The sequence below is a fragment of the Rattus norvegicus genome, chromosome 3 (genome assembly GCF_021556685.1).
Source record: "Rattus norvegicus strain SHRSP/BbbUtx chromosome 3, alternate assembly SHRSP_T2T, whole genome shotgun sequence".
Taxonomy (NCBI): domain Eukaryota; kingdom Metazoa; phylum Chordata; class Mammalia; order Rodentia; family Muridae; genus Rattus; species Rattus norvegicus.
This window is the reverse complement of record NC_141536.1, coordinates 98,477,570-98,488,168: the sequence shown is the minus strand read 5'-3', so window position 1 is coordinate 98,488,168 and position 10,599 is coordinate 98,477,570. Positions and strand designations below refer to the sequence as shown.

At 39.7% G+C, this 10,599-nt stretch overlaps 1 pseudogene; it reads right to left on the bottom strand.

Moving 5' to 3' along the window:
• Positions 1 to 9,156: 9,156 nt before the first annotated feature.
• Cstf3-ps1 (cleavage stimulation factor subunit 3, pseudogene 1) lies at positions 9,157 to 9,559 on the bottom strand (annotated as a pseudogene).
• Between the last annotated feature and the right edge of the window lie 1,040 nt (positions 9,560 to 10,599).

The following is a 10,599-nucleotide window of genomic DNA, read 5'->3' as shown; positions in this document are numbered from 1 at the left end:
CCAGCTAACCAGTGCTACTCTACTTATATTCTCCCCCTTCTCCCCACTGTACTTGATCCTTAAACATCAACCTCCAGCCCTCTATGCTGTCTGGGTGGTAGGTCAGCATCTACAGTTCACCAGGCTCAGTGTCCACGCTGAACCCACCCTGCTTGCTATTCCATTGGGCAGCTGATGCCAGGGTAGAGATATGTAGTGACTTTCCCAAGGTCACAAGCAGTGCATAGGTGAAGTAATAAACGATAGTCAGTATGCTCCACAAGGGTAGGCCCCTTTATTTTCTGATATGTCCCAAGTACTTTGAACAATATTGAACACATGAGAAGGACTCATAAATGCCTGATTTGATTGCACCTCCAATAAAATGCTGAACACCTTTTATATATGTATCTTTTGATTTTCTTCCTTCCTTCCTTCCTTCCTTTCTTAATTTTTCTCTTTCTTTCTTTTCTTATCTTTTCCTTCCCTCCTTCTCCCTTCCTTTCCTTTTTTTTTGTTTCTTGAGACATGGTTTTCTTGTGTTGCCTTAGCTGTCCTAGAACTAGCTCAGTAGACCACAATGGCCTTGAACTCACAGAGATCTGCTTGCCTCTGCCTCTTGAGTACTGGGCACCACAACCTGGCAAATTGCCTTGCTAAATACTTTCATTTTGCCTTTGTGTAACACCTAGAACTCAGAGATTCACCAGCCTCTGCCTCCTGAGTGCTGGGACCAAAGTTGTGCATCACCACAGCCCAGCTAGTTTTCAAATAGTATATTTTGATTATGTTTTTCCCCTCTCCTACCTTCTCTTAGAACCCATACACCCAACTACCCACTTAACTTTATGTTCTCTCTTTCTTTCAAGAAAATGTGATAAAAAATCAAAACAAGCAAGCAAAAGATCAATAAGACAAAAGGGGGGCGCATCATACAGAAATGAAATTAAAGTCCACAAAACAAAACGCAGAGCTGACTTTGTGTTTGGGCACTACTCCTGTGCATGAGACTGCCCTAGAGTGTTATTGATGTACCCAGTGGAACTCCATTGGAGAAAACCTATTTTCTCTTTGAGTATCAGTTGCAAATGACTTCTTCGTTAGGGGCAGGCCCCATGTCTGTTTGCTCTTGTCAGTGGTGGGCTCCTATCTGGCTCGAAACTGTGCAGGTCTTGTGTGTACTCCCGGTCTCTGTGAGTTCACATGTGGGCCATTCCAGTTGTGTCTGGGAGACACTGTTTCCTTGGAGTTATCCATCACCTCTGGCTCTCCCAGCCTTTCAATCCTCTCTTCTGCACAGATCCCTAAGGCCTGAGGTTAGAGGTTTGGTGAAGAAAGACCATTTAAGAATGAGTGCTTCTTATTTGCAGATGATATGATAGTATATTTAAGTGATCCCAAAAGTTCCACCAGAGAACTACTAAAGCTGATAAACAACTTCAGCAAAGTGGCTGGGTATAAAATTAACTCAAATAAATCAGTTGCCTTCCTCTATACAAAAGAGAAACAAGCCGAGAAAGAAATTAGGGAAACGACACCCTTCATAATAGACCCAAATAATATAAAGTACCTCGGTGTGACTTTAACCAAGCAAGTAAAAGATCTGTACAATAAGAACTTCAAGACAATGAAGAAGGAAATTGAAGAAGACCTCAGAATATGGAAAGATCTCCCATGCTCATGGATTGGCAGGATTAATATAGTAAAAATGGCCATTTTACCAAAAGCAATCTACAGATTCAATGCAATCCCCATCAAAATACCAATCCAATTCTTCAAAGAGTTAGACAGAACAATTTGCAAATTCATCTGGAATAACAAAAAACCCAGGATAGCTAAAGCTATCCTCAACAAGAAAAGGACTTCAGGGGGAATCACTATCCCTGAACTCAAGCAGTATTACAGAGCAATAGTGATAAAAACTGCATGGTATTGGTACAGAGACAGACAGATAGACCAATGGAATAGAATTGAAGACCCAGAAATGAACCCACACACCTATGGTCACTTGATTTTTGACAAAGGAGCCAAAACCATCCAATGGAAAAAAGATAGCATTTTCAGCAAATGGTGCTGGTTCAACTGGAGGTCAACATGTAGAAGAATGCAGATCGATCCATGCTTATCACCCTGTACAAAGCTTAAGTCCAAGTGGATCAAGGACCTCCACATCAAACCAGACACACTCAAACGAATAGAAGAAAAACTAGGGAAGCATCTGGAACACATGGGCACTGGAAAAAATTTCCTAAACAAAACACCAATGGCTTACGCTCTAAGATCAAGAATCGACAAATGGGATCTCATAAAACTGCAAAGCTTCTGTAAGGCAAAGGACACTGTGGTTAGGACAAAACGGCAACCAACAGATTGGGAAAAGATCTTTACCAATCCTACAACAGATAGAGGCCTTATATCCAAAATATACAAAGAACTCAAGAAGTTAGACCGCAGGGAAACAAATAACCCTATTAAAAAATGGGGTTCAGAGCTAAACAAAGAATTCACAGCTGAGGAATGCCAAATGGTTGAGAAACACCTAAAGAAATGTTCAACATCTTTAGTCATAAGGGAAATGCAAATCAAAACAACCCTGAGATTTCACCTCACACCAGTGAGAATGGCTAAGATCAAAAACTCAGGGGACAACAGATGCTGGCGAGGATGTGGAGAAAGAGGAACACTCCTCAATTGTTGGTGGGATTGCAAACTGGTACAACCATTCTGGAAATCAGTCTGGAGGATCCTCAGAAAATTGGACATTGAACTGCCTGAGGATCCAGCTATACCTCTCTTGGGCATATACCCAAAAGATGCCCCAACATATAAAAAAGACACGTGCTCCACTATGTTCATTGCAGCCTTATTTATAATAGCCAGAAGTTGGAAAGAACCGAGATGCCCTTCAACAGAGGAATGGATACAGAAAATGTGGTACATCTACACAATGGAATATTACTCAGCTATCAAAAACAATGACTTTATGAAATTCGTAGGCAAATGGTTGGAACTGGAAAACATCATCCTGAGTGAGCTAACCCAATCACAGAAAGACATACATGGTATGCACTCATTGATAAGTGGCTATTAGCCCAAATGCTTGAATTACCCTAGATGCCTAGAACAAATGAAACTCAAGACGGATGATCAAAATGTGAATGCTTCACTCCTTCTTTAAAAGGGGAACAAGAGGGGTTGGGGATTTAGCTCAGTGGTAGAGCACTTGCCTCGGAAGCGCAAGGCCCTGGGTTCGATCCCCAGCTCCGAAAAAAAGAACCAAAAAAAAAAAAATAAAAGGGGAACAAGAATACCCTTGGCAGGGAAGAGAGAGGCAAAGATTAAAACAGAGACTGAAGGAACACCCATTCAGAGCCTGCCCCACATGTGGCCCATACATATACAGCCACCCAATTAGACAAGATGGATGAAGCAAAGAAGCGCAGGCTGACAGGAACCGGATGTAGATCTCTCCTGAGAGATACAGCCAGAATACAGCAAATGCAGAGGTGAATGCCAGCAGCAAACCACTGAACTGAGAATAGGTCCCCCGTTGAAGGAATCAGAGAAAGAACTGGAAGAGCTTGAAGGGGCTCGAGACCCCATATGTACAACAATGCCAAGCAACCAGAGCTTCCAGGGACTAAGCCACTACCTAAAGACTATACATGGAGTGACCCTGGACTCTGACCTCATAGGTAGCAATGAATATCCTAGTAAGAGCACCAGTGGAAGGGGAAGCCCTGGGTCCTGCTAAGACTGAACCCCCAGTGAACTAGACTGGTGGGGGGAGGGCGGCAATGGGGGGAGGGTTGGGAGGGGAACACCCATAAGGAAGGGAAGGGGGGAGGGGGATGTTTGCCCGGATTCCGGGAAAAGGGAATAACACTTGAAATGTATATAAGAAATACTCAAGTTAATAAAAAAAATGTAAAAAAAAAAGTATAAGTGCTTCTAAGTCTCTCACTCATTGTACATTGTCTAGTTGTGGAACTCTGTGCTAGTTTCCATCTGCTGCAATAAGAGGATTCTCTCATGAGAGTTGAGGGAGGGACTGAGCAGTAAATCATAAGGGATCATTTTATTGCTGTGTTCCTTTCACAGAATAATAGTGTTAGGTTTTCCCCAGGATGATGACCTATATAGTTCCAAGTTGATCACCATGTTAGCAGTGTCAGGCATGGGTTCCAACTAACAGAATGGGCCTTAAATCCAATAAAAATAAGTGGTTGGTCTTAGGGTTTCCATTGCTGTGAAGAGATACCATGACCAAGGCAACTCTTTTTTTTAATTATTATTTAGAAATAATTTATTTTTATTTATTTTTATTTTTTATTGGATTTTTTTATTTGTATTTCAAATGTTATCCAGAAACATGCTATCTCCCCCTGCTTCTATGATGGTGCTCCCCTACTCACCCACCCACTCCCTCCTACCTCCCCAACCTGACATTCCCCTACACTGGGGCACTGAGCCTTGACAGGACCAAAGGCCTCTCCTTCCATTGATGCCCAACAAGGTCATCCTCTGCTACATATGCTGGAACGATAGGTCCATCCTTGTATACTCTTGGGATGGTGGTTTAGTCCCTGGGAGCTCTGGGGGTGGTCTGGTTGGTTGATATTGTTGTTCTTCTTATGGGGTTGCAAACTTCTTCAGGTCCTTCAGTGCTTTCTCCAACTCCCTCCACTGGGGACCCTATTCTCAGTTCAATGGTTGACGGTGAGCATCTGGCCTCTGTATTTGTCAGGCTCTGGCAGAGCCTCTCAGGAGACAGTTATATCAGGATCTTGTCAACAGGCACTTCTTGGCATCTGGGTTTGGTGTCTGTATCTGGGATGGATTCCTAGGTGGGGCAATCTCTGGATGGTCTTTCCTTCAATCTCTGTTCCACACTTTGTCTCCATATTTCCTCCTGTGAGTATTTTTGTTCCCACTTCTAAGAAGGACTGAAGCATTCACACTTTGATCTTCCTTCTTCTTGAGCTTCTTGTGGTTTGTGAACTGTATCTTGGGTATTCCAAGCTTTTGGGCTAATATCCACTTCTCAGTGAGTGCATTCCGTGTGTGTTCTTTTGTGACTGGGTTACCTCACTCAGGATGATATTTTCTAGTTCCATCTATTTGTCTAAGAATTTCATGAAGTCATTGCTTTAATAGCTGAGTAGTACTCCATTGTATAATATACTGCATTTTCTGTATCCATTCCTCTATTGAAAAACATCTGAGTTGTTTTTAGCTTCTGGCTATTATTTATAAACAAGGCTGCTATGAATATAGTGGAGCATGTGTTCTTTCTATATGTTGGAATATCTTTTGAGTATATGCCCATGAATGGTATAGCTGGGTCCTCAGGTAGTACTATATCCGATTGTCTGAGGAACCTCCAGACTAATTTCCAGAGTGGTTATACCAGCTTGCAATCCCATCAACAATGGAGGAGTGTTTCTCTTTCTCCACATCCTTGCCAGCATCTGCTGTCACCTGAATTTTAATCTTAGTCATTCTGACTGGTGTGAGGTGAAATCTCAGGGCTGTTTTGATTTGCATTTCTCTGATGACTAATGATGTTGAACATTTCTTTAGGTGATTCTCAGCCATTCAGTGTTCCACAGGTGAGAATTCTCTTTAGGTCTGTAGCCCATTTTTAATAGGGTTATTTGATTCTCTGGAGTCTAACTTCTTAAATTCTTTGTATATATTGGATATTAGCCCTCTATCATGTGGGATTGGTAAAGATCTTTTCCAAATCTGTTGGTTTGCCATTTTGTCCTAATGACAATGTCCTTTGCCTTACAGAAGCTTTGCAATTTTATGAGATCCCATTTGTCAATTGTTGATCTTAGAGCATAAGCCATTGGTGTTCTGCTCAGGAAAATTTGCCCTGTGCCCATGTGTTTGAGGCTCTTCCCCAGTTTTTCTTCTATTAGTTTGAGTGTATCTGGTTTTATGCGGAGGTCCTTGATCCACTTGAACTTGAGCTTTGTACAAGGCAATAAGAATGGATCAATTTGCATTCTTCTACATGCTGACTACCAGTTGAACCAGCACCATTTGCTGAAAATGCTGTCTTTTTCCATTGGATGGTTTTAGCTCCTTTGTCAAAGACCAAGTGATCATAGGTGTGTGGGTTCATTTCTGGGTATTCAATTCTATTCCATTGATCTACCTGCCTGCCTCTGTACAGTATCATACAGTTTTTATCACTACTGCTCTAATACAGCTGGAGATCAGGGATGGTTATTCCCCCAGAAGTTCTTTTATTGTTGAGAATAGTTTTTGCTATCATTTTTGTTGTTGTTGTTGTTATTCCAAATGAATTTGCAAATTGCTCTAACTGTGTGAAGAATTGAGTTGGAATTTTGATGGGGATTGCATTGCGTCTGTAGATCGCTTTCGGCAAGATGGTTAAAGGCAACTCTTATAAAGGACAAAATTAATTGGGGCTGGCTTACAGTTTCAGAGGTTATCATCATTATCTTCATTATCATCAAGACTGGAGCATGGCAGTGTCCAGGGAGATGTGGGGCTGGAGAAGCAGAAAGTTCTACATCTTGATCCAAAGGCAAACAGGAGGCTAGGCGGAGGGTTTAAAAGCCCATCCTTGCAGTGACACCCTTCCTCTAGTAAGGCTACACCTACTTCCACAGGGCCATACCTTGTAATAGTGTCACTCCCTAGGTCAAATGTATTCAGACCACCACATTCCACTCTCTGCCCCTCCACAGGCTTGTTCAAACACACCAGTCATTGGGGGGGGGTGCATACCTGGGCATAGCATAATGCAAAATGTATTTAGTTCAACTTCAAAAGTCTTATAGGCTATAGCAGTCTCAACAATGTCATAGCATTTGTGCCATTGTCACACCACCATTTCTTGCAGCAGGGCTCTGTTGTGGGTCATAGGGCTTGTAGCTGTGTGATATTGACGATTACCTTTCTCCTTCAGTAGAGTATAGAATACCTTCACCTTTTTCCTTCAGTGGAGTATAGAGTACCTTCCAGTACCATGAATGTTTGTCAATGGGGTAAAGCATCTAGTGAAAGCAGCTTGACTATTTTGTGTTCCATGACATATATAACTGATGTCTTTAGCAATAGAGGCTTATCATTCATTGGTTTGTGGAGAGCACCTAGTAGCATTGAAAATAGCCTCAGATGTTTGGAGGCAGTTTGTGGGACCCTTTGACCAATGATTTAACAGGATGCAACTCATTTCTGATGCTGGAGGTTTTACTTGATGGCATAAAATGTCTTGTTGGGGAATTCTCTTTCCTATTACATGGTGGCTCCATTTAGATTTCATATACATACATACACATATATATGATAAACATATATTTTAAATATATAAAAATACAAAAATATATATTTTCACATATAAAATATATTTCATATACTTATTTTAGGAATCTTCTACAGTAATAGGTTTCCATACGTTTTTTTCTTTTCTTTAAATTTCTGAAACCAACATTTAATTTAACATTTAATACCTAAACCAGAAATATAAAAAAAGCAAACACATATATTTGGTATAATTTTTCTTAATAATAGTTTTTATACATACATATATTTCTGTACTTGTGTGTGTGTCTGAGTGTAAAATAGCTGCAAACATTAAACAAACCAGGCAACCCCTAGCAGCTTCCAACTGTTTTATGAAACAAACTGTTATTTAAATAACTTTTAGCCCCTTGGAATAATGTCTACTCTCTCTTGCAATTCTTTTTTAAAATACAGTTTGTATCTTCTTAGGGAAGAAATGGGAAGAAAAAAACCTTTTTTTATGTTTATAATTAGAGACATAAAACCTCACTGCTAATTTCAGCTTAACTTAGCATCTGAATTTTGGAGGTCCTTCTTTGTTACCCAAAAATAATTATCTTTCAATCATAATCATGCTTGATTCTTGTGAGTTTAAATACAAACTGATGTGTTTGTAAAATCAGACTAGGAGGTAAAATGAGTTCATGTGATCCAGGTTCTTGGTTTTATCAGGTAAGAGGAAGCAGCATTGTCTTCAAGCATACTCAAGACAGGCCTGCTGAGGTTCAAGCCCATCTGCTTTGATGATTTAAATATACAGAGGAACAAAATGGTTCCAGAGGGTAGGTGATGAAACCATAAAGATATTATGGATCAAACTAGCAGACTCCTCATAAGTTACAGTCTCATTCACACACACACACACACACACACACACACACACACACACACACACACACACACACGAATGTTCCTGCCTAGTAATTTCTGTTCCCCCAGAATAACACAATCCACACTATGCACAGCGTCAGTTGAGTACACCTGAGCCTCTGTAACATGCTGCTGCTGCTGGACGGTTCTGAGGAGACACCAGAGGGGATATTGTATTACAGAGTCTATTCAGTATCACTGATGAGAAAGTCCTTTCAGAGGCCCAAGAGATTCACAGAGCAAATTTCAGCTACAGTTGAGGCTGCAGAGTACTTATGATGAGAATTTATACTATAATATAGTAAAAGTACTGCATAAAGTAGTACAAATAAAAAGGAATGGTCACCATTTTCACCTTAATGTGGACATTCCGACTATTTCTATCCCTCCCTTCCATCCAATTAATTTATAATCTGTAAGTGATTACTTAGTGCCAATTGACACTGGGACAGTAACACTTTATTATTGCTTTGACTGTTAATTCCAGTCTTTAAAAAATAAGGTTTCGGTTTTTTTCTTTAATCATAATCAAGAATGGGACATTACTCATTAACATAAACATGCCTGACTTCAAGTTAAGACAAACAAAAGGAAAGAGAAATCAATATCATTGGGGTGAATTATGGTTAAAAAGTTTGAGTCATATTAGCTTATTCCTGTAGAATGATAAATATGGCAAAATTAACTTTAAATTACTGAAGTCCTTAAACTGACAAACCGTGCATTTTTCATAAAATTAAAATGTAAAGTAATTATTCTCCAAAATGGTTCATTTCACCAGACATTTACAATACTCTCTTAAACTAAGCCAACATTTCTGTATTAGTTTGTTATAGGAAAAGAAAAATGAGCTCTAAATAAATGACATGGGAGGCAATAAATTGACACATGACAAGTAAAGAAAAGGCTAAAGCACTCCAACACCATTGAAACTGTTTTAATGTTGCAACTCCAAAAATGCAACAATCATCAGCTTGTGAAAGACCCAAATTTCAAAGTCATTTTAATTACTCCTTCATACCTATTTTACAAAATAAAGGCAGAGACATTTAAATCCTCCATGTCCTGATTATACTATGCTCCTACCTTCTTTCCTATCACTATAGTGTAAGCTGTAATTGCCATCAGATGCTATATAAGAAAAAATAAATAAAATATTAACCTCTGCTTCAGTGTACAGTTTCCAGAATCTGCCAGAACTGGGGAACTGGGCAAGAAGGCGTTCATAAGTCTTCCGTGCTTTGTCTATAGGTTGATTGTGTGCCTCTCGAATAAGAATGCTTCAAGCATCAAGGTCATAAAGATTTTCTTTTAATTTCTTTTCCGCTCTTTTCACCTTCTCTGGGCCGTATTCAGCTGCCTGCCCCATGTCTGTGTCTCCTGACATGGACTCAGAGATTACAATGTACACATAGGCCAGCAATGGGAAGCTAGAAAGGAAAATTTAAACTAAAAACAACCCCACCAAAACCGGTAAAGTTTTATCTGTCCCTCAGAGCCAGAAGCAGGGGGAAAGGGTATGGGATAGGGATTTTGTGAAGGGGAAACTGGGAAGAGGGATAACATTTGAAATGTAAATAAAGAAAAATACTCCCCACCCAAAGTTAAGTGCTAGAAAAAAAAAAGTCTTCCTCACCTTTGAGTATTTAAATCTGGTCTCAGCTTAGATGAATTTCTCAGGGAAAGCTTTCTTGTTTTTCAAGAAATATTTTATTTTAGTTTTTGGGAATTTCATACATGAATATTATATTTATATCATTTCCCTTCAACTTTTTTTCCCAGCTGCTTTCCCATGTTTTTCCTGAGGCTTTTGAATTCACGACTTCTTAATTTAATTTATGTATATACATATATAAATATATGTATGTGCACATATAATACAGTCTATTTGGAGTTGCTCACATGCTTTCGTGTTTAGAGATGTAGTAGGGATTGGATTAGCCTATCAGGGAGTTTATACTGAGAAAAGACTGGTTCTTCCTCTCTTGGCAGTCATTAATTTGCCTGTAGCTAGGGGAAGAGTCTTATGAGATTTCCTCTACCCACACTGGGGCGTCGACTAGTGTTGTCATTGGTCAGCTATTAACCATATTGTTAAGATGTCATAGGTATAGACAGCTCCCTGACATATAGAGAAGACATTATGTCACAGCAAGCATCTTGACACTCTAACTTTCACAATTTTTCTGTTCTCTCTTCTGTGATGTTCCCTGAGTCTTAGGTGTAGGAGTTCTGTTGTAGATGTATCAGCTGGTATGGACACTCCATTGTCAAGTCATTCTATTCACTTTGACAAGTTGTGACATTCTGTAATGAGCTCCGTTTCCTGCAAAAAAGAAAAAAAAGCTTCTTTAATAGGGGCTGAGCTACACTTATTTCTGGATATAAGGCTAGGTATTTATAATGCAGTTGGGAAATATACTTGTT